General features: G+C 39.0%; 1 pseudogene; it reads left to right on the forward strand.

Annotated features, from left to right (window-relative positions):
- Nucleotides 1-3,730: 3,730 nt before the first annotated feature.
- LOC132418749 (small ribosomal subunit protein eS27-like pseudogene) lies at nucleotides 3,731-4,066 on the forward strand (annotated as a pseudogene).
- Nucleotides 4,067-23,834: the final 19,768 nt, after the last annotated feature.

The raw sequence follows: 23,834 nt of genomic DNA on the forward strand, positions 1-23,834 counted from the left end.
GCTCAGAAGGCAAGCATTTAAGCAGAGGTTTTGATTCCTTTATATAAAGTATTTGGTATAGCATTTAGGGAGTGAGTCTAAATTAACTTTCAGTTTTTGAGACCAGTTTCACAGATAGCACACACAGCTAGGTGATACAATAGGGATTACTAGAGAGCTATCCATCAACTCTCAGCCTGCAAAGAAGATTGCAATGGGGCACTGCCTCCGGGCTGGAGATTTGGGACATTTATGGGTAGTCCAGACCAATCTGTCATTGCTTCGCCAGAGAGCCTATTGGAGAGACCTTTGAATGACAAGATTGACTTTTAATCCCATCAGAAGACATGTACTCATTCATTCATCCATTGAAAAGGCATTTATGGAGGGCTTTCTATGCCCTAGATGTTAGGGATACGATGATGGCCCACTGAGGGGGGGTATATACATCAAATAAAGAATTACCCAAAGTAATAGATGATTCTAAACCGTGATTAGTGATAGAAGGGAAAGTTACAGATTATTTTCAGAGCAGGTCTGACTTAGTTGAGGTTTTCAAGGAAGGCTTGCCTGACATTTGAGTTAAGATATAAAGGATGAATAGGAATGAACAGTAAAGGATGCAGAGATGGGGGAAGCATTCCAGACAGAGGCAACAGCATCGGCAGACGCCCCGTGGGAGAGAGGTGTAAGAGAAAGCACAGAATATTCAAGGAACTGAGAGAGGGCTGCTCTTGGTGAAATTCAGAGACTAGGGTATGGTATAAGGTGAAGATGGAGAGGTCATAGGGCCAGTCCGTGAAGGGCCTGGCAGTCTGGAAAGCCCTGTGCAACTCTTGTCTTCTGTAGTTTCCCTCACAAAGTCTCTGCTCTTTTCAGCAAATGCCATGATCATTCCTCACCTTCAGTTCTTTCCTTGTACCGTTCTTGTCCCGGGAACATTCTCCCTATCATCCATCTCTTACGCAAAGGCTTACTCATCTCGTTCCCTGAACTTTGGCATCCAGAAAGTGGAGGTGGAAGGCAAAGGGCTCTCATGTATATTACACACTTGCTCTTCACCAAGCATCGTGCTGAGTCCTTCATACGTATGATCTTTAACACCCCTGCCCTGACACTGTGAGGTAATGCCCTTCCTACCATCTTACCGAGGAGGAAATTGGCACTCAGAAATCTTGAATACTTGGTCCAATGTCATATAGCTTAACTAGTAAACCCAGATGAAAATTCAGGCTTGCCTGACTCCAAAGATACTGCTCTTTCTTAACACATCAAGTTGCTTCTATCGCCTTTCTCATTGTTCATTAACCTCCCAGTAGAAGTGCCCTGGCTGTTCTCATTTTGACGTTAAAATTACCATTTGAAACATCAGTTGCTGGTATCAGTGGGAGGACATCCAGTGGGGGTCTAAGTTCCTGGGCATAAGAGCCCCATTCGTGGTTCGTGATGCTCTTATAGCCACAAGGAAGCAGATGCCGTCATTCCACACAACATCTACTTTGCTATCACCTCTTGAAAGTAGGCACTTAATGCAAGTGTTTGTCAGAATTTTCTAAAGAAATTTACGTAACCTTTATGAAGTTCATCTACCTATTGACCAGTCTGGGCACAAAGTCACAGTCAAAGAAAGAAGATTCTGAACATCAAGAAAAAGATGTAAAAAACAATGTAATTAGCATTATAGATGTTGTCTCAGAAGTATCCAAAGGTCCCCATTCCAATCTCAGTGTACGCCACACCTTCATGAAGTTCTTTCTAAAACTTCTTCCTCCCTGTCTTTCTCTCTCAATTGCTTACCCCCAGTACAGGTGCCCCAAACTCTCTCATTTTTCTTTCTCAACCTCTCCAAAACCTTCCCCAAACCTAGCCTGTGCTGCCTACTCTGGTCTTGTTCTTTCCTCTCATCTTCAGGATTTATTCATCTCTTTCTTGTCAGTACCTTTCTGCTCTGTCCAATGTAAATCCTTCGAGTGGTCTCAGTGGTCAGGATGGCAGAAAAAGGATCTTTACAAATCAGGATGAGCAGGAGATGACCTGAATGTCTAAATGTTTTCATTTAGGTAGTAGTTCATTTTTTTCCTTCACATTTATTTTTCTGTGTCCGTTTCAAAATTCTTTCAACTTAAAGTAGTAACAGTATCCAAAGTGATCAGTAGTTTGTTTTCCGTTTCATCTTCTTGGCAGAGACTGTCAGTACTCATGGACAACCCCGAGCTACCCTACACTTCTCAGCATCCGTTTGCAGCTGGATTGGCCATGGACTAGTTCTAGTCTATGGAGTTTGAGTGGAAATGACATGTGTCACTTGTGCACCTAGATGGGTGAGTATCCAGTTTGCCTTTTCCAAACTCTTGCCCCTGTTTGCTGTCTGGATAACACTAGTGTGACCTTGAAGCCACCAGATGGAAGCACTCTGAGTCCTTGAGTCACTGCCTGGAAGAGAATTAATCCACATCTGACTGTAATGTGAGTGAGAAATAAACCGTTGTTGCATTGTTTGTTTTAGTAGCTAGTGCTAATTAAGCTAATATATTATTTTTTTATATTTTAGTTAAACTCATTAATAAGTTTGTAATTGTAATGAAGTCCACTTTATCAATCTTTTCATCTGTAGTTAGTACTCTTTATGCTCTAAGAAATTTTTGCCTACCCCAAGGTCATGGAGGTATTTTCTGATACTTTATTTCAGAAGTTTTATTGTTTTGCCTCTTACATTTAGGTCTACCACCTATCTCAAGTTAATTTTTGTATACAATTCGAGGGTCATGGTTAACTTTCCATATGGATATGCAATTAACCCAGCACCATGTATTGAAAAGATCATCCCTCTCTCCCTGGGTTTCAGTAGCGCCTTCACTGAGTATCACATGTAGCAGACAGTCTCTAAAATGGCTCCATGGATCCCCACATTCTTTTTTTTCTTTTTTCTTTTTTTGGCTGCACCACGTGGCATGCAGGATCTTAGTTCCCTGACCAAGGATCGAACCTGTGCCCTCAGCAGTGAAAGCCCGGCATCCTACTGGACTGCCAGGGAATTCCCAGTGACTCACTTCTCATGAACAGTATATGGCAAAAGTGACTGGAGTCTCTGTGATTAGGTTACAAAAGACCACGACTTCCATTTACTCTCTCTTTCTCTCCCTCTTCAGTAAAGAATTTTGTATTCTCGCCTTGTAATCTGGTGTGCGCTGTGCTGAGGTTGGAGGGAAGGGATGTCATGGGTCTGCAAATGGTATAGTTTGGTTGATATTGCTCAGAAGAAGATGGTGCCGGAAAGGTATCCCCCTGACAGTTGGATTATTAGGGGGTGCCTCTACTGGTTACCTGCAGGAGAAGACATCACAAACAAGCGCTCAGGTGCAAGAGACAATCAAACCGAATCCCCTGGTGCTGCGCTAGGTTGGCAAGGATGCCTTTTATGTCAAAAAGGGGAGAGCCTACCACATCTGGGTTACATGACAGGAAGCCTAATTTATTCAGCTTTTGTTATCTGGAGTTAATCTTCTGTCAAAAGTATTACCACATATAAAATAGACTTATTTTTTCTGTTTTTATAAGATTCTGCTTAAGAAAAGTCTGAGGTGTCAAATTTCATTTTCCAGCAGTGTCAGTTTACTGCAAGATAAGATGTAAATCAAATAAATATTTCTTTGTCCCTATCCCTGTCATCCCTCCTCCCATCTGGACACAAGACATATATTTAGAATATCAGCGAGAGAGATGGGTGGGCGGGGCTTGCAAAAGAATCAGCATGCCTTTAGCTAGAGACTTACTACATTCATCGTTGGAAGAGGAAGAGAAAAAACAGAAAAAGAAATGGCTCGTTCAAAGTCCAAATTCTTATTTTATGGATGGAAAATGTCCAGGTTGCTGCAGGATTGCCAGGGTTTGTAGCCATTCCCACGTGGTGATGCTTTGTGTAGGTTGTTCAACAGAGTTGTGCCAGCTGATGGGAGGAAAGGCCAGGCTCACAGAAGGGTGTTCATGTAGAAAAAGCAACACTAATGATCCCCACAACTTCCTGAATTTGGGTGGTATCGCAGAAAGCCTTATTGGTTGTGTAATTCTAGTTAATCTGTCAAGATAAGGTAATGATGTTTAATTCTGTAAGGTCTACAACAGTGATCTCCTATTTTGGTGTCAGCTTGTCAGTACTTTTTGATTATGGGCAAAAGCCAAGAACATAAATTTTCAGAGTCCAGAGAACTTGCCGCTTTTCTTCCTGATAAGTAAGCTAGTCCGCTGCTGCGTCACCTTTCTCCTGATTTAAGAACAAGGTTCCAAACACCAGGGGCACAAGTCACAGTGGTGGCTGGAGTGTGGCTGACTTTATCATGGGAAGATTTCAATCAAACCAGTTCCTCTCATTTTATTTCACAATTTCCCGGGGTCCCAGGAATTCCCCAGTCCTCTAATTCTGGCAGGAGGAGCAGAAGGTATTTTTCAGTCTCCATTTTGCCGTTTATTCACCTAATGTGCTTGGGTGCATCCTTAGCCCCATCCTCTTCACTGGGCATGTGCTGCTGCTCACAGACAGAGTGCAGGGCTCCCAGATTCCATCAGAGTCTGTACAAAGGGAGGGTCACGTGAAAAAGAAGGGAGAGCTTCAGTTAGTCTCTTTGGGCTGGGTTATGTCTTTCTTGCAAAGGATTGCCAGGGAGGGGAAAGCACTAGGGAGGCCCTTTGCCACTTCAGGCGAAAGCAAAATAGAGCAATTTCACTTCCATTTCCTGGGAGCATGGCACGATCCCGAGCCCCTTACATCCTGTCATTTAATCCTCACTACAACTCTGTGAGGCAGATAGTATTATTTCAGATAAGAAACTGGGTTACACACAGAAAAATTAAGAACTGGTATGAAATTGCATAGTTAGTAAGTAGTAAATCCAGGGTTTGAACCCAAGTCTGTCTGATTCCAAGGTCCATTCGCATAACTCATGTGATGCTGAGTTGTTACAGTAATTTGATGTTCAAGGGAGCAAACGGTAGTACATTTCACAGTGAAAATATGCAGCCGTTACAAAAATGATAAAAACATGGAAAGGTATCCAATATATATTTTTAAAATTTTTATATGAAAAATGCCCAACAATCACCTACTACATGTCAGCAACAGTTCTAGGTGCCAGGGAATACAAATACCCTGCCCTCACGGAGCTTGTCACTGGAAGGTTCGGCTCGGGCAATAAACTAGCACCAACACTGTCATTATTGCTTGCAGTAACTGCAGTGAACAAAATGAAATGGAGCTCTGGGATTGGAGGGGGTGTTTCAGCTTGGGTAGAGCGGGAAGGCCTCTCCAAGGAGGTGAGATCTAAGTGACGAGAAGGAGGCAGGCATTGTGCATTTCAGGGGATGGGGGACGGCAAGTACAAGCGCACCGAGAAGGGGAGAGCGCATATATTGCTGGGACAGAAAGAAGGGAACTGGGGCTCAGGAGTTGTGGGCAGACTGGGGGCAGCAGTGGGGGAGTGGTAGGAGATTTTAGGGGCTAGCAGGGGCCAGATCATACAGGACCCAGCAGGCCACATTAAGGAGTTTGGATTTTATTTTTAGCGCTGTGGAAAACCAGTGCTGTGTTGTAAGTAGGGAAGGAATATGATCTGGCTGCTTCGTAAGGATTGAAATGCGACAGCGCAAGAAGGGCAACAAATGAAGAGGACATAAGCAGCCTACCTGAAAAAGAATTCAGAATAATGATAGTAAAGATGATCCAAAATCTTGGAAATAGAATAGAGAAAATGCAAGAAACATTTAACAAGGACCTAGAAGAACTAAAGATGAAACAAGCAATGATTAACAACACAATAAATGAAATTGAAAATACTCTAGATGGGATCAATAGCAGAATAACTGAGGCAGAAGAACGGATAAGTGACCTGGAAGATAAAATAGTGGAAATAACTAATGCAGAGCAGAATAAAGAAAAAAGAATGAAAAGAACTGAGGACAGTCTCAGAGACCTCTGGGACAACATTAAACACACCAACATTCGAAATACAGGGGTTCCAGAAGAAGAAGAGAAAAAGAAAGGGACTGAGAAAATATTTGAAGAGATTATAGTTGAAAACTTCCCTAATATGGGCAAGGAAATAGTCAATCAAGTCCAGGAAGCACAGAGAGTCCCATACAGGATAAATCCAAGGAGAAACATGCCAAGACACATATTAATCAAACTGTCAAAAATTAAATACAAAGAAAACATATTAAAAGCAGCAAGGGAAAAACAACAAATAACACACAAGGGAATCCCCATAAGGTTAACAGCTGATCTTTCAGCAGAAACTCTGCAAGCCAGAAGGGACTGGCAGGACATATTTAAAGTGATGAAGGAGAGAAACCTACAACCAAGATTACTCTACCCAGCAAGGACCTCATTCAAATTTGATGGAAAAATTAAAACCTTTACAGACAAGCAAAAGCTGAGAGAGTTCAGCACCACCAAACCAGCTTTACAACAAATGCTAAAGGAACTTCTCTAGGCAAGAAACACAAGAGAAGGAAAAGACCTACAATAATGAACCCAAAACAATTAAGAAAATGGGAATAGGAACATACATATCGATAATTACCTTAAATGTAAATGTATTAAATGCTCCCACCAAAAGACACAGACTGGCTGAATGGATACAAAAACAAGACCCATATATATGCTGTCTACAAGAGACCCACTTCAGACCTAGAGACACATACAGACTGAAAGTAAGGGGATGGAAAAAGATACTCCATGCAAATGGAAACCAAAAGAAAGCTGGAGTAGCAATTCTCATATCAGACAAAATAGACTTTAAAATAAAGACTATTAGAAGAGACAAAGAAGCACACTACATAATGATCAAGGGATCGATCCAAGAAGAAGATATAACAATTGTAAATATTTATGCACCCAACATAGGAGCACCTCAATACATAAGGCAAATACTAACAGCCATAAAGGAGGAAATTGACAGTAACACTTCATAGTAGGGGACTTTAACACCCCACTTTCACCAATGGACAGATCATCCAAAATGAAAATAAATAAGGAAACAAAAGCTTTAAATGATACATTAAACAAGATGGACTTAATTGATATTTATAGGAAATTCCATCCAAAAACAGCAGAATACACATTTTTCTCAAGTGCTCAAGGAATATTCTCCAGGATAGACCATATCTTGGGTCACAAATCAAGCCTTGGTAAATTTAAGAAAATTGAAATTATATCAAGTATCTTTTCCAGCCACAACGCTATGAGACTAGATATCAATTACAGGAAAAGATCTGTAAAAAATATAAACACATGGAGGCTAAACAATACACTACTTAATAACGAAGTGATCACTGGAGAAATCAAAGAGGAAATCAAAAAATACCTAGAAACAAATGACAATGGAGACACGACGATCCAAAACCTATAGGATGCAGCAAAAGCAGTTCTAAGAGGGACGTTTATAGCAATACAGTCTTACCTTAAGAAACAGGAAACATCTCGAATAAACAAGCTAACCTTGCACCTAAAGCAATTAGAGAAAAAAGAACAAAAAACCCCACAGTTAGCAGAAGGAAAGAAATCGTGAAGATCAGATCAGAAATAAATGAAAAAGAAAAGAAGGAAACAATAGCAAAGATCAATAAAACTGATCTTTGAAAAGATAAACAAAATTGATAAACCATTAGCCAGACTCATCAAGAAAAAAAGGGAGAAGACTCGAATCAATAGAATTAGAAATGAAAAAGGAGAAGTAACAACTGACACTGCAGAAATACAAAAGATCATGAGAGATTACTACAAGCAACTCTATGCCAATAAAATGGACAACCTGGAAGAAATGGGCAAATTCTTAGAAACGCACAACCTGCCAAGACTGAACCAGGAAGAAATAGAAAATATGAACAGACCAATCACAAGCACTGAAATTGAAATTGTGATTAAAATTCTTCCAACAAACAAAAGCCCAGGACCAGATGGCTTCACAGGCAAATTCTATCAAACATTTAGAGAAGAGCTAACACCTATCCTTCTCAAACTCTTCCAAAATTTAGCAGAGGGAGGAACACTCCCAAACTCATTCTATGAGGCCACCATCACCCTAATACCAAAACCAGACAAGGATGTCACAAAGAAAGAAAACTACAGGCCAATATCACTGATGAACATAGATGCAAAAATCCTGAACAAAATACTAGCAAACAGAATCCAATAACACATTAAAAGGATCATACACCATGATCAAGTGGGGTTTACCCCAGGAATGCAAGGATTCTTCAGTATACGCAAGTCAATCAGTGTGATACACCATATTAACAATTTGAAGGAGAAAAACCATGTGGTCATCTCAATAGATGCAGGGAAAGCTTTTGATGAAATTCAACACCCATTTATGATAAAAACCCTCCAGAAAGTAGGCATAGAGGGAACTTTCCTCAACATACTTAAGGCCATATATGACAAACCCACAGCCAACATTGTCCTCAATGATGAAAAACTGAAAGCATTTCCACTAAGATCAGGAACAAGATAAGGTTGCCCACTGTCATCACTCTTATTCAACATAGTTTTGGAAGTTTTAGCCACAGCAATCAGAGAAGAAAAGGAAATAAAAGGAATCCAAATCAGAAAAGAAGAAGTAAAGCTGTCACCTTTTGCAGATGACATGATCCTATACATAGAGAATCCTAAAGATGCTACCAGAAAACTACTAGAGCTAATCAATGAATTTGGTAAAGTAGCAGGATACAAAATTAAGGCACAGAAATCTCTGGTATTTCTATACACTAATGATGAAAAATCTGAAAGTGAAATCAAGAAAACACTCCCATTTACCCTTGCAACAAAAAGAATAAAATATCTAGGAATAAACCTACCTAAGGAGACAAAAGACCTGTATGCAGAAAATTATAAGACACTGCTGAAAGAAATTAAAGATGATACAAATAGATGGAGAGATATACCATGTTCTTGGATTGGAAGAATCAACATTGTGAAAATGAATCTACTACCCAAAGCAATCTACAGATTCAATGCAATCCCTATCAAACTACCACTGGCATTTTTCACAGAACTAGAACAAAAAAATTTCACAATTTTTATGGAAACACAAAAGATCCCGAATAGCCAAAGCAATCTTGAGAATGAAAAATGGAGCTGGAGGAATCAGGCTCCCTGACTTCAGACTATACTACAAAGCTACAGTAATCAAGACAGTATGGTACTGGCACAAAAACAGAAATATAGATCAATGGAACAGGTTAGAAAGCCAGAGGTAAACCCACGCACATATAGTCACCTTATCTTTGATAAAGGAGGCAGGAAGGTACAGTGGGGAAAGGACAGCCTCTTCAATAAATGGTGCTGGGAAAAGTGGACAGGTACATGTAAAAGTTTGAGATTAGATCACTCCCTAACACCATACCCAAAAATAAGCTCAAAATGGATTAAAGACCTAAATGTAAGGCCAGAAACTATCAAACTCTTAGAGGAAAACATAGGCAGAACACTTTATTACATAAATCACAGCAAGATCCTTTTTGACCCACCTTCTAGAGAAATGGAAGTAAAAAGAAAAATAAACAAATGGGATGTAACGAAACTTCAAAGCTTTTACACAGCAAAGGAAACCATAAACAAGACCAAAAGACAACCCTCAGAATGGGAGAAAATATTTGCAAATGAAGCAACTGACAAAGGATTAATCTCCAAAATTTATAAGCAGCTCATGCAGCTCAATAACAAAAAACCAAGCAACCCAATCCAAAAATGCGCAGAAGACCTAAATAGACATTTCTCCAAAGAAGATATACAGACTGCCAACAAACACATGAACGAATGCTCAACATCATTAATCATTAGAGAAATGCAAATCAAAACTACAATGAGATATCATCTCACACCAATCAGAATGGCCATGATCAAAAAATCTAGAAACAATAAATGCTGGAGAGGGTGTGGAGAAAAGCGAACACTCTTGCAGTGCTGGTGGGAATGTGAATTGGTACAGCCACTATGGAGAACAGTATGGAGGTTCCTTAAAAAACTACAAATAGAACTACCATTGCTGTCATAACCCAGCAATCCCACTACTGGGCATATACCCTGAGGAAACCATAATTCAAAAAGTGTCATGTACCAAAATGTTCATTGCAGCTCTATTTACAATAGCCAGGAGACAGAAACAACCTAAGTGTCCATCATTGGAGGAATGGATAAAGAAGATGTGGCACAAATATACAATGGAATATTACTCAGCCATAAAATGAAACGAAATTGAGCTATTTGTAATGAGGTGGATGGACCTAGAGTCTGTCATACGGAGTGAAGTATGTCAGAAAGAGAAAGACAAATACCGTATGCTGACACATATATATGGAATTTAAGGGAAAAAAATGTCATGAAGAACCTAGGGGTAAGACAGGAATAAAGACACAGACCTACTAGAGAATGGACTTGAGGATATGGGGAGGGGGAAGGGTAAGCTGGGACGAAGTGAGAGAGTGGCATGGACATACATACACTACCAAACGTAAAACAGATAGCTAGTGGGAAGCAGCCGCATAGCCCAGGGAGATCAGCTCGGTGCTTTGTGACCACCTAGAGGGGTGGCATAGGGAGGGTGGGAGGGAGGGAGACACAAGAGGGAAGAAATATGGGAACATATGTATATGTATAACTGATTCACTTTGTTATAAAGCAGAAACTAACACACCATTGTAAAGCAATTATACTCCCATAAAGATGTAAAAAAAAAGTCTATAACTTTACAAAAAAGTCATTTTTAATGCTTACAATAGATGAATTTTGTATTATGTAAATTATCCTGCCATAGAAGTGTTAAAACTTAAATAAACATTTTTATAAAGGCTGACGGAGGCCCAGTCTGGGAAGCACGTTTGTCCTAATGCACCGGAGACACGAGGGCAGGCGAGAGGCACCCAGTCAACGGCAAACGGCCAGATCTTGGAAACCTCTTTATCATCATAGTTAAAAATGTCTTTACCCCCTACCCAGAGACACCAGAGCAGTTTAGGGCGTCAGCAAGGGAATCTCAACATACCCTTCCCTTCCCCCACTGGGAACACCTTGTAGCCTGACCTTATGAAACCCTCAGTCATCAGCAGCAGGAAACATAGGAAGCCCCCGGGGGCACCAGATAAATGAAGCTGACCAACGTAATACCACAGAGTCTCTGAAAACAAACTGCCATTTGAACCACAGCCCACAAAATTAGGTCAGGACCTTATGCTAAACTAAAACAGGGTGAATGCCTGCCGAAATAAAAGAATTATATAGTTCTCAGAGTCCTAAATTAATGAACAAAATGTCCAGGATACACTTGAAAACCACCCATCATAACAAGAACCAGAAAATCACAACGTGAATGAGGAAAAGCAATTAACTGATGCCAACACTGAGATGAATCAGATGTTGGAATTATCTGATGAGGATTTCAAAGCAGCTATCATAAAAATGCTTCTGCAATCAATTACTAATTCTTTTGAAACAAATGAAAAAATAGAAGATCTCAGCAAAAAGTAGAAGTCATAAAAAAGAACCAAATGGAAATTATAGAACTGAAAATTCCAATAACTGAAATAAATAACTTGCTGAATGGGTTTAATGACAGAGGACATAAACTTGAGGACAGAACCATAGCAGCCACCCATTTCGAACAACAGAGAGAAAATAGACTGAAAAGCAGCAGAGCCCGAGGGACCTGTGGGATAATAAAATATCCCAATGTTTGTATAATCGGTGCCTCAAAAGGATAGGCGATAGGGAGGCTGAAAGAGTATTTGAAGAAACAATGGCTGCAAAGTTCTAATTTGGCAAAAGGCACAAGGCTACAGGCCCAAGAAGCTGAGTGAACCATAAATAGGAAAATCAAAGAAAGATGCTAAGACACTTCATAGTTAAACTTTTGAAAAATAAAGACAAAGAAAAAAATCTCAAAAGCAGCCTGAGAGCAATGACATATTACCTAGGGGGGCACACCAATTCAAAAATGTATTTCTCATCTGAAAACATAGAGGCCGGAAGTGACACAACATTTTTCAAATGCAGAGAGAAAAGAATTGTCAGCCGCAAATTCTGTTTCAGGTATCGTTCAGGAATGAAGAGAAAACAAAAACATTTTCAGGCAAGGGAAAACTAAAAGAATTTTTCACTAGCAGACATGCCATTAAATATTGGCTAAAGGAAATTCTTCAAACAGGAAGATAATGATAAAAGAATGAAATTTGAAGCATCAGGAAGGAAGAAGGATTAACAATGGAAAGAGCAGAAATATGGGTACATATAGTAAACTGTTTTCCTCAGGAGTTTTATAAAGCATTATTAGTGATTAAATACAATATAATAACACCATCTAATACTCAAAATAATGATATTTAAAAGTGGGGAGGGTAGAGAGACCTAACCGAGAGTGAGGTTTCCACATTTGAAATGGTAAAAAGTTGATACCAGTAAACTTTTGTAAGGCACATATTTATAATGTAATACACCAAGCAACTACTACACTTGTGTAGTGAAAACTACGCAGAGAGAGACTCAAGAACACTTAATGAATCAAGATGGGATTAAAAAAATGTCTAACTGGCCCACAGGAAGGCAAGGAAAGAGGAACAGAGGAATGGGAACCAAAAGGATTAAAAAAAGAAAGCAAATAATAAAACAACAAATTCAAGTGCTAACATATCCATAATTACATGAAATATAAAGGGTGTGAATACAACAATTAAAAGACAAAGATTACACAAGTAAAAAAACATGATACAAATATATACTCCTTACAAAACTTTAATGCTTTTCTAGTTTCTTGATGTAGGAACTTAGGTTTTTTTGATTTGAGACCTATGCTTATTTCTAATGTAAGCATTTAGTGGCTTAAATTCCTTCTCAACACTATTTTTGAATGTCATGAGTCAATTCAATGGCATAAATAAGTTGAAAGTAAAAGGATGGAAAAAGATGTAAATTGCAAATATTAACTTTAAAAAGCAGGTGTGGCTATAGTAATATCGAATAAAATAGTCTTCCAATTTAAAAAATCACTACAGAGAATTCTGTGGCAGTCCAATGGTTAGGACTACACTTTTCCACTGCAGGGAGCACAGGTTCGATCCCTGGTCAGGGAACTAAGATCGTGCAAGCTGCGTGGCATGGCCAAAAATAAATAAGTTAAATAAATAAATAAATAATCGCTACAAAGAGGGACATTATATAATAGGATCAATCACTGAGGAAAATATTACAATCCTAAAGGTGTGCATACCCAAAATCAGAGTCTCAAAATATATGAAGCAAAAACTGATGGAGTTGAAAATAGAAATAGGCAAATCCACAATTATAGTTGGGAACTCTAAAACCTCCACTCTCAGCAACACATAGAACTTCCTCACAGAAAATCAACAAAGATATAAAAGATTTGAGCAATGCTATAAACCAATCAGGATCAAATTGACATATACAGAAGATTCTGTCCAACAACAACAGAATGCACATTTTTTTCAAGCATATGGAAAGGGAAAGGCCCTATGATAGATAAAACAATATTGACAAAGAATAAAGTGGGAGGAATCGCTCTACCTGGTAATAAGGCTTACTCTAAAGCTACAGTAATCAAGACAGTGTTATATTGCTGGGTGGAGGGCTAAACACATTGGTCAATGGGATAGAATCAAGAATCCAGAAATAGACCCTCACAAATGTGCTCAGTTGCTTTTAACAAACGTACAAGAGTAATTCAGTGGAGGGATAGCCTTCTCAACAGGCAGTGCTGGAGCAATTGGACATCCACAGGCAAAACACAACAACAACAACAAACTTTCAACTAAACGTCATACTTTATACAAAAATTATCACAAAACGGATCACAGACCTAAATGTAAAACATAGAACTATAAAAACTTTAGAAAGAACATAGGAGACAATATTTAGGAACTTGGGCTAGGCAAAGAGTTCTTAGACTTGACACCAAAAGCATGATCCATAAAAGGAAAAATATAAAAATCTAACCTCATCAAAATTAAAAACTTTTGTTCTGTGAAAGTCTGTGTGAAGAGGATAAACTATGGATTGGGAGAGAATATTTGCAAACAACATATCTGACAAAGGACTAGTATCAGGAATATATAAAGAGCTCTCAACACTCAGCAGTAAAACAAAAAAACAAAAAATCCAATTATAAAATGACCGAGAGACATCATGGAGAGACATTTCATCAAAGTGGATATACAGATAGCAAATAAGCACATGAAAAGATGTCCAACATCATTAGCCATCAGGGAAATACAGATTAAAACCAAAATGAAACATCACTACACATCTATCAGAATGACTAAAATCAAAAACAGCGATAACAGCAAATAATGGTGAGGATTCAGAGAAACTGGCTCACTCCTACATTGGTGTGCGAACGCAAAATGGTACAACCACTTTGGAAACTAGTTTCGCAGAGTCTTTCATAAGTAAACATGCAGGACTTCCCTGGTGGCGCAGTGGTTGAGGGTCCGCCTGCCGATGCAGGGGACACGGGTTCCTGCCCCGGTCCGGGAAGATCCCACATGCCGCGGAGCGGCTGGGCCCGTGAGCCATGGCCGCTGAGCCTGTGCGTCCGGAGCCTGTGCTCCGCAACAGGAGAGGCCACAGCAGTGAGAGGCCCATGTACCGCAAAAAAAAAAAAAAAAAAGTAAACATGCAATTATCATATAACCCACCAAGGGCACCCTTGGTCATTTATCCCAGAGAACTGGAAATTTATGTTCACACAAAAACCTGTACACACATGTTCATAGCATCTTTATTCTTAATAGGCAAAAACTGGGAACAGCTCAGATGTCCTTCAACAAGTGATGGTTAAAGAAACTGTGGCATATCCATACCATGGGCTACTACTCAACAGTTAAAAGGAATAAACTATTGAAACACACAACGTGGATAAACCCCTAGGAAATTACACTGAGTGGAAAAAAAGCCAATCCCCCAAAGTTAAAAAAGCATGATTCCATTTCTATAGCATTTTAAAAAATTTGTTTATTTATTTTTGGCTGCATTGGGTCTTTGTTGCTGCGTGCGGGCTTTCTCTAGTTGCGGTGAGCGGGGGCTACTCTTTGTTGTGATGCATGGGCTTCTCATTGTGGTGGCTTCTCTTGTTGTGGAGCACGGGCTCTAGGCGCCTGGGCTTCAGTAGTTGTGGCACACAGGCTCAGTAGTTGTGGCTCACGGGCTCTAGAGTGCAGGCTCCGTAGTTGTGGCGCATGGGCTTAGCTGCTCCACAGCATGTGGGATCTTCCCAGACCAGGGATCGAACCCATGTCCTCTGCATTGGCAGGCGGATTCTTAACCACTGTGCCACCAGGGAAGTCCCTCTATAGCATTTTTGAAAGGACAAAATTTTAGAAATGAAGGATAGATTAATGGTTACCAGGAATTAGGGACAGGAGAGCGGGCAGCAGGAGGTAAGTGGGTGTGGTTATAAAATGGCAACAGGAGGGACCTTTGTGTCCTTGGAACTATTCAGTATTTTGACTTTTGTGATGGATGCACAAACTTACACAGAAAGAAAAAAGAAGTGTAGCACTAAATGCAACACGTGCACACACATACACACAAATGGGAACCATTAAAACCGGGGAAATCGGAATAAGATTGGTGGATTATATTAATGTCAATAGCCTGGTTTATAGTTTTGTAACATGTTGCCATTTGGGTAAACTGAGCAAGGTGAGCAAGCAATCTCTCTGTATTTCTTACAACTGCCTGGAATCTTCAGTTATCTCGATAAGAATTTCAATTAAACGTGCTACAGCAGAAATCTAGAGAAGAGATGAGGAAATTGGACTTAGGTGATGATGGAGCTCTTGCCAGGGTGTTATTCAGTGAAAAGAAACAAGGTCCAGGATAGCTTGTGTGGTGTGTTCCCACTTATGATTTAAAAGGATGCATCTATACATATTTGTATATCAACATTGAAAAGTACTGGAAGGGGACATAGGAAATTGTTGAAATAGTGGCCACTGGAAAGTCTAGCATGGGAGGAGACCCACTTTTCAAAATAGACCCTTTTGTGGTACTTTATTTATTTGTTTTTAATTGAAGTATAGTTGATTTACAATGTTGTGCCGGTCTTTGCTGTACAACCAAGTGGATCAACAACAAGGTCCTTTATTTTTCTTTTAACCCTGTGCCTATATTGCTTGTGTTAATTTATACTAAAAAATACATAGAAATGAGAATATCTTACATGAAATATAAACTTCAGTGTTTTTAAATATGAATTTATATATTCAGTGCTGTCATAATTATTACAGAGAATCTGTGGGGAAAATCTCACAGGGGGAAAACACATTTGCTAGTTTTGTTGGGGGAGGAAGCTTTCATCAAAAAATGATTGCCATTGCTCTGATATTCCTGAACCCCTAGACTCCGGGCCAGAGCCAACTGCAGAGGAAGCTATCACAGGGGAGTGGGATGAGTTCTGGTATCAGCTTGATGGTAGTTAAAAAAAAAAGAAAAGGTTCCTGACGGCACTGTATTTTGATGTCGAACTGTATGGAAGAAATAATTCTTTGTGCTAGCATTTTGCCATTTAATCCTGATCACTCTGATGACTGATCACAATTTAAATCTGTTCATGAAAACTGGCATATATAATTTAGAAGTTTATATCCTCCTAAATGCTCGCTTGTAAATATCAAGAATGTTGGCAATAGTTGGTGTCTAATATTTCCTACAGCCCACCAGCAGGGAAGAGAGGAACTGATGGGCAGATTGTAATAAGTCAGCTGCGCCTAAGCATGGGTGTGTCAGAACTCCTGAAAAACCTGGTGCATAAACTATGGATTGGGAGAGAATATTTGACTAAATGAGGAACTAAACTGACTAATGAGGAACAGCTAGGGAGCAAGTCTGTGGTACAATTAATTGATGTATAAATGCTCTGAGACCTTTTGAGCTAAATGTAAGCCTCAGCCACATACAGAGGCAGGACTGCGCAAACAACGGAATCTGTGTAAACAGCAAAGGTAGTGGGTCACACTTAGGTTACCTTGGGCTAATGTAATTTTGAAAATGTTTGGGTTTTTTTGACACTGATGAGAGATCTCTGTTAAATCACTACTCCACAGCAACATTTTCATCATAAAACCGATCTGTTAATGCCCTTATTTTTATTTTTACATCCTGCTCTATATCTTAGGAAGGCGTTGACAAGCAGCTGTTTAAAACAGAAGGAACAGCTTTTAAAACACATACTCTGGGCCTCTGGCTCCCTCTTCACAGACCTCAAGGGCTGGAAGGCATCACTTTGCACTGACAGTGAAGTATCTCAAATAACTTTTGAGTTTGAGCAGCAAGTTGGACGATGATGCTGGTGAATTTTCACTGGTGAATATTTAAAGAAGAAATGCCACTAGTCATACACAAACCTGTTTATAAAATGGAGGAGGAGGTACGCTTCATACATTTTTCTATGAAGCAGCAAAACCTTGGTGCCAAAATGTTGCAAAGTAATTGGTTTGAAGAGAACTGCAAATCAATATACTTTGTGTACATAGATGCAAAAATCCTTAACAAAATATATAGTCGAAACCAGCAATATATTAAAAGAATAAAGGGAAAAGGGGGAAAAGTATGATCACGTCAATAGAGTAAGAAGATTTTGACAAAATCCAACACCTGTTCATGATAAACAACAACAACAAAACCTCAGCAGACTGGAAACAGAAAAAGCTACAGGTCTCATGATATTTATTGATGAAATACAAATACTTTCCCCTAAATTTAGAATTAGGCACAGATGCCCAGGCTCACCGCTTCCACTGAACATTGTTCTGGAAATCCTAGCAAGTGCAATAAGGTAAAATAAAGGCATAAATATTAGAAAGGAAAGTTTAAAAGCACCTGTATTTGCATACAACATGATTGTTTATGTAGAAAATTCTAAGGAATCTGCAAAATCATTCTTCAAACAAATAAGTGAGTCTACCAAGTTGACATGACTCAATTTACAAAAAGAGTAGTATATATTTATAGTGACCCAAAACATTTGGGAAAAAATTTAAGCAAACAATTCTATTTATAATAGCATCAAAACTATAACATAATTTAGGAAAAATATAACAGATGTATGTGAGCTCTACTTTGAAGAGTGTAAAAATTGCTGGATAAAGACTAAATATTATTAAGATGTTCATTCTCCCCAAATTAATTGCTAGATCATATAATAAAATAAAATCCTGGAAGGTTCTTTTGAAAAAATTGACAAGCTGTTTCTACAGATTTCCCCATTTTTACATTTTTACTGTATAGTTGACAAAAATTATATATATTTAAGGTGTATGATGATATTTTGATATACATAATACATTTTGAAATAATAGCCAAAATCAAACTAATTAACATACTACCTCACATAGTTACTTCTTCCTTCCTCCCTCCCTCCTTCCCTCCCTCCCTTTCTTCCTTCCTTTCTTTCTTTCTCTTTCCTCTCTTTAGTGGTAAGAACACTTAAGATCTTCCTTCTTAGCAAATTTCAAGTATACAATACAACATTGTTGACTATATTCATATTGCTGTACATTAGATCCCTATAATTTATTCTTGCATAACTGAAAGTTTGAACTCGTTGACCAACATCTCCCCACTCCTCCCACGCACACACAGACACACTCCTGGCAACTATCATTTTACTCTCTGCTTCCATCAATTTGACTATTTTAGATTCCACATATAAGTGAGACCATGCAATATTTGTCTTTATGTATCTGGCTTGTTTCACTTAGCATAATATCCTCCAGGTTCATCCATGTTGTTTTAAATGGCAGGTTTTCCTTCTTTTTTTAGGCTACATGATATTCTGTGGTATATGCATACCACATTTTCGTTCTCCATTCATCTGTCAGTGGATAGTTCCGTTGTTCCCATATCTTGGCTATTGTGAATAATGCTATAATGAACAAGAAGTGCAGATATCTCTTTGAAATATAGATTTTATTTTATTTTTGCTTACTTTTATTGAGCTATAGTTGTTTTAGAGATATAGATTTTAATTCCTTTGGATATATACCCAGAAGTGGGATTACTGGATCATGTGGTACTTTTATTTTTAATTTTTTGAGGAATCTCCATTCTATTTTCATAATAGCTGTACCAATTTACATTCTCACAAACAGTGTACAAGTGTTCCGTTTTCTGCACATCCTCACCAACACTTGTTGTCTTTTGTCTTTTTGATAATAGCCACTCTAGCAAGTGTGAGGTGATATCTCATTGTGGTTTTGATTTGCATTTCCCTGAGGATTAGTGATGTTGAGCAACTTTTCATGTACCTGTTGGCCATTCAGTGTCTTCTTCTGAAAAATGTCTGTTCAGGTCCTTTGCCCATTTTTTAATGAGGTTGTTTGATTTTTCTGCTCTTGAGTTTTATGAGTTACATATTTTGGATATTCGCCCCTTTTTTGCTTGATAGTGGTTTTTGAACATTTTCTCTCATTATGTAGGTTGTCTCTTCACTCTGTTGAATGTTTCCTTTGCTGAGGTAAAGCTTTTTAGTTTGATGCAATCCCACTCGTCTATTTACGCTTTTGTTGCCTGGTATTTTGAGGTGATATCCAAAAAAAAAATTGCCTAGTTCAATGTGAGGAAGCTTTTTCCTTATGTTTTCTTCTTGTAGTTTTACAGTTTCAGGTGTTATGTTTAAGTCTTTAATTATTTATGAATTGACTTTTGTATATGGTGTGAGATATGGTTCCAATTTATTCTGCAGGTGAATTTCCAGTTTTCCCAAAATCATGTATTGAAGAGACTCTTCCCACTATGTGTTCTTGACACCCTTGTTGAAATCAGTTGAGTGTAAATGTGTGGATTTATTTCTGGGCTCTCTATTCTGTTCCATTGGTCTATGTGTCTCTTTAGTGTGCCAGTATCATATTATTTTGATTACTGTCACTTTGTAATATATTTTGAAATCAGGAATTGTGATGCCTCCAGCTTCGTTCTTCTTGCTCAAGATTGCTTTGGCTATTTGGAGTCTTTTGCAGTTTCATATAAATTTTAGGACTGTTTTTCTCTGAAAAATGCCATTGGAATTTTTTTTTTTTTTTTTTTGCGGTACGCGGGCATCTCACTGTTGTGGCCTCTCCCGTTGCGGAGCACAGGCTCCGGGCGCGCAGGCTCGGTGGCCATGGCTTGCGGGCCTAGCCGCTCCATGGCATGTGGGATCTTCCCGGACCGGGGCACGAACCCGTGTCCCCTGTGTTGGCAGGCGGATTCTCAACCACTGCACCACCAGGGAAGCCCGCCATTGGAATTTTGATAGGGTTTGTACTGAATTAATAGATCTCTTTGGGTAGTATGGACACAAGCTGTCTTTCCATTTATCTGTGTCTCCTTTAATTTCCTTCATTGATGTTTTATAATTTTTGGTGTACAAGTCTTTCAACTCTTTAAGTTTATACCTAAGTATTTTATTCTTTTTGTTGCTATTGTGAATGAGATTCTTTTCTTAAATTTCTTTTTAGATAGTTAATTATTTCTGTGTAAAAATGCCACTTTTTTGTATGTTGATTTTGTATTGTACAACTTTACTGAATTCATTTTAGTTCTAGTAGAATTTTTGTTGAGTGTTTAGGGTTTTCTTCAAACAGAGATAATTTTACCTCTTTTCCTATTTGGATGCCTTTATTTCTTTTTCTTATCTAATTGCTCTGGCTAGGACTTCCAGTACTATTTTGAATAGAAGTGACAAGTGTGGGCACCCTTGCCTTGTACTGGATCTTAGAGGGAAGGCTTTCACATTTTCCCAATTGATTATGATGTTAGCTGTGGGCTTTTCATATATGACCTTTATTGTGTTGAGGTATAAAATAGCCAAATCTTGAAAACAAAGGACAAAGTTAATAAACTTATATATATGAATTCAAATATTACTATAAATTTTCAGTAATTAAGACAGCGTGGTACTAGCATACAGATAGAAAAGTAGATCGATGCAACAGAGTAGGGATTCTAGAATTAAACCTAAATTTCTAAATTCAGTTGATTTTTGACAGTCTGCCAAAGTAGTTCACTTGCAAAAATGAAGTCTTTTCAAGGAATGGTACTAGAACAACTGAATAACCATATTAAAAATATACTGTTAACCCCTACCTCACACTATGCACAGAACATAATTCAAGATGGCTCATAAATATAAATACTATGCTTAAATTACAAAGCTTCTAGAAGGAAACATAAGTGAATATCTTTGCAGTCAGGGGGTCACCAGTGTTTTTTGTAGGCAGGACACAGAAAGAAATAAATATATAAGCAAATACCTTGGTCAACTAGAGTTGCTGAGAATAAAGAACTTCTGTTTATCAAAAGATACCATTAAGAAAATGAATAGGCAAGCCAAATGCTTGGAGAAAATATTCACAAACCATATTAAGCATAATAAAAAGGTAGAAAGGGCTGTGTCTTCCCCCCAAATCTATTATTCTCTATGATAGTTCCCCAGTTTTTCTGTTTTGCCATTTATCATAATATCTGATCATCCATTTGCTTGTTTGTTTGGTGTCTCACCCACAAAAATGTAACCCCTCTGAGAGAAGTGTCTTCTACCAGTTTCTATCCCAATGAACACAATAGGTGCTCAAGAAATATTTATTGAATAAATAAATAGTATTTATCCTTTGATATAGGAGGGGCTGGGAATGTATGTTTATTCACTGGGTTTATTCACTCTTTAGCATCATCCAAAGAGCCAACTTGGCTGTGTGTGGGAGACTCTAAATGTTCACAGCTCAGGCTGGATCTGCTTTGGTATTTCCAGTTGTTGGCAACTTGAGATATGTTTATTCCATGCCTCTACCTTGGAAAGTGAAATTTGATGTTTGTTAGTCATCAGGAAACTGAGCCAGTCTTTTAGGCTTGTATTGTTCCCTGAGTTCTTCAGCTATGCTTAGCTAGCAACTCAGTTGGAATGGTCCTAAATTTCATGGTAAATCTTTTGGATTAGAGTATGGCAAAGCCTCATACTCTATCATGGCTTTAAAGTTGCTTTCACATATTGATGAGGATATCAAGGTATTTCAAGCTCCAGATGGAAGCACTTAAGTGAACTGCACAGCATCTTGGTGCAGGAAGCCTTGACTTTGGTGCTCATTATGGGTAGGATTTATCAACCTCATTTTACATCCTAAAATGCTAGCAAAGATGGTGAACACTGAGAACAATTTGGGTATTGATTGTTTATATACCAGCCAGTGTAAAAATTTTGCTTTCAAATTCTCAAAGTCTATTTCTGTTTATTTGCACACAAGTAAAGAGAGCAGGGTTTTGAACTCAAATTGGCCCCTAAATAAATGCCCCTGATAAATGCTTGCATTTGGCCAGCATTTCTAACCACCATCTGGAAGGGGCAAAAGTGGCTAATTTGCAAAGCTGTGTTTACTCTGAATAAATTTGAGAAATTCTATTTCAGTCCATTATATACTTAATATTAAAACATTAGATTAGCCAAACTGTAGATTACCATTAGAGACAGTTGTTACAGATTAGCCAGCCTCAACCATGGGTTCAACAAAGTTAGAAGGGATAATAAATAGCATGCTGGGGGGTGTTGAGAGAAAGCCACTGGCTGCCTTTGAGGAGAGGATTCATCTGGGCTCTTGTATGACTTTTCAACAGCCCAGTTACCCATCTCTGGAGAGCTCCCTAACTCACATTTCATCACAACTCTACATTTTTTGAACACTTTCTGTATGTCAGGTACTAGGCTACCTACTCCATTTTTACATTTCCCAAACCGTTTTAAATACATTTCCTCATGCAGTGCCCATAGCTGCCCATCAAAGCAAACATCATTAGCCCTTATTTAACAGATGAGGAAATGGAGGTCCAGGGGGGATCCAATGATGCCACATTGCCAATGGGTGGAAGAGTCGGATTCTAATTCATCTGTGTGTCACTCCAGAAGTTTGCCTTGTTTTTTTCTTCCCAATATGGATACAACAACATTAACTAAAAGATGTGACAGGATGAGATGAAGATAGTTAGAGACTAAGATAACAAGAGGGGTGCAAGGGACATGCAAGCTGGCTCTTCTGTGGCCCAGGGCTCAGGCAAGTACATTTCAGGAACCATTATTGAAGGTACGGATTTTCTATGAGAATTGCCTCAGATCCTACTGATTTCTCAGGGAGCCATACAGGGTGATCCCTGAGTTCTTCCTACACCCACTCCAACTTGCAGAAATATTTCCAAGCCTCTGACTCCCGGCCTGGGCAGGAGAGCCTTCAGAGCTGAAAGGATGGTCAGCCTGTGCTTCTGAGTGGGCTCTCTCTGTCCTCTGCTGGACTTCAGGGCATCTGGATTATCTATGACTCTGGATTTTCTGGCTGGAGGAAGGAAGCCTAGTGAAGGCAGACCCCATCCTTAGGGGCTCAGTTGAGGCTTGTCCTGAAGAGTCAGTGGAGAGGGTATCAGGGCACTGCCATGATCACCGGTTACCTTGCCTGCACCGTCCCCGTGCATGAGCTCTGTGAGGACAAGAACTGAATCTCAGTCACCATGTGTCTGGTGCCGGGCGTGTAGTTAGCACTTGATGAATGTTTGAATATTAAATTGAAATATCAATCGATAGATAGCTATGAGCCCCTTAGGGCCACCTGACATTCCCATTCCCAGCACCTACTTGCTGACATTTGCTTCTCCCTCTCAGACAGCCCTGCTAGCCCTAGTTAGGGATGTAGGCTTCAGACAAGAGAATGTGCTATTGACTCCAGTTCACTCAGCCAATACGTATTCATTAAGCGTCATTGGGAAAAGCAGTCTCATGTGTGCATGCAGTCTTATGGACACTCCTTCCCTCCAGTTTGGCCACATAAGAATGGGCCTT

Source organism: Delphinus delphis, chromosome X, assembly GCF_949987515.2.
Source record: "Delphinus delphis chromosome X, mDelDel1.2, whole genome shotgun sequence".
Taxonomy (NCBI): Eukaryota; Metazoa; Chordata; class Mammalia; order Artiodactyla; family Delphinidae; genus Delphinus; species Delphinus delphis.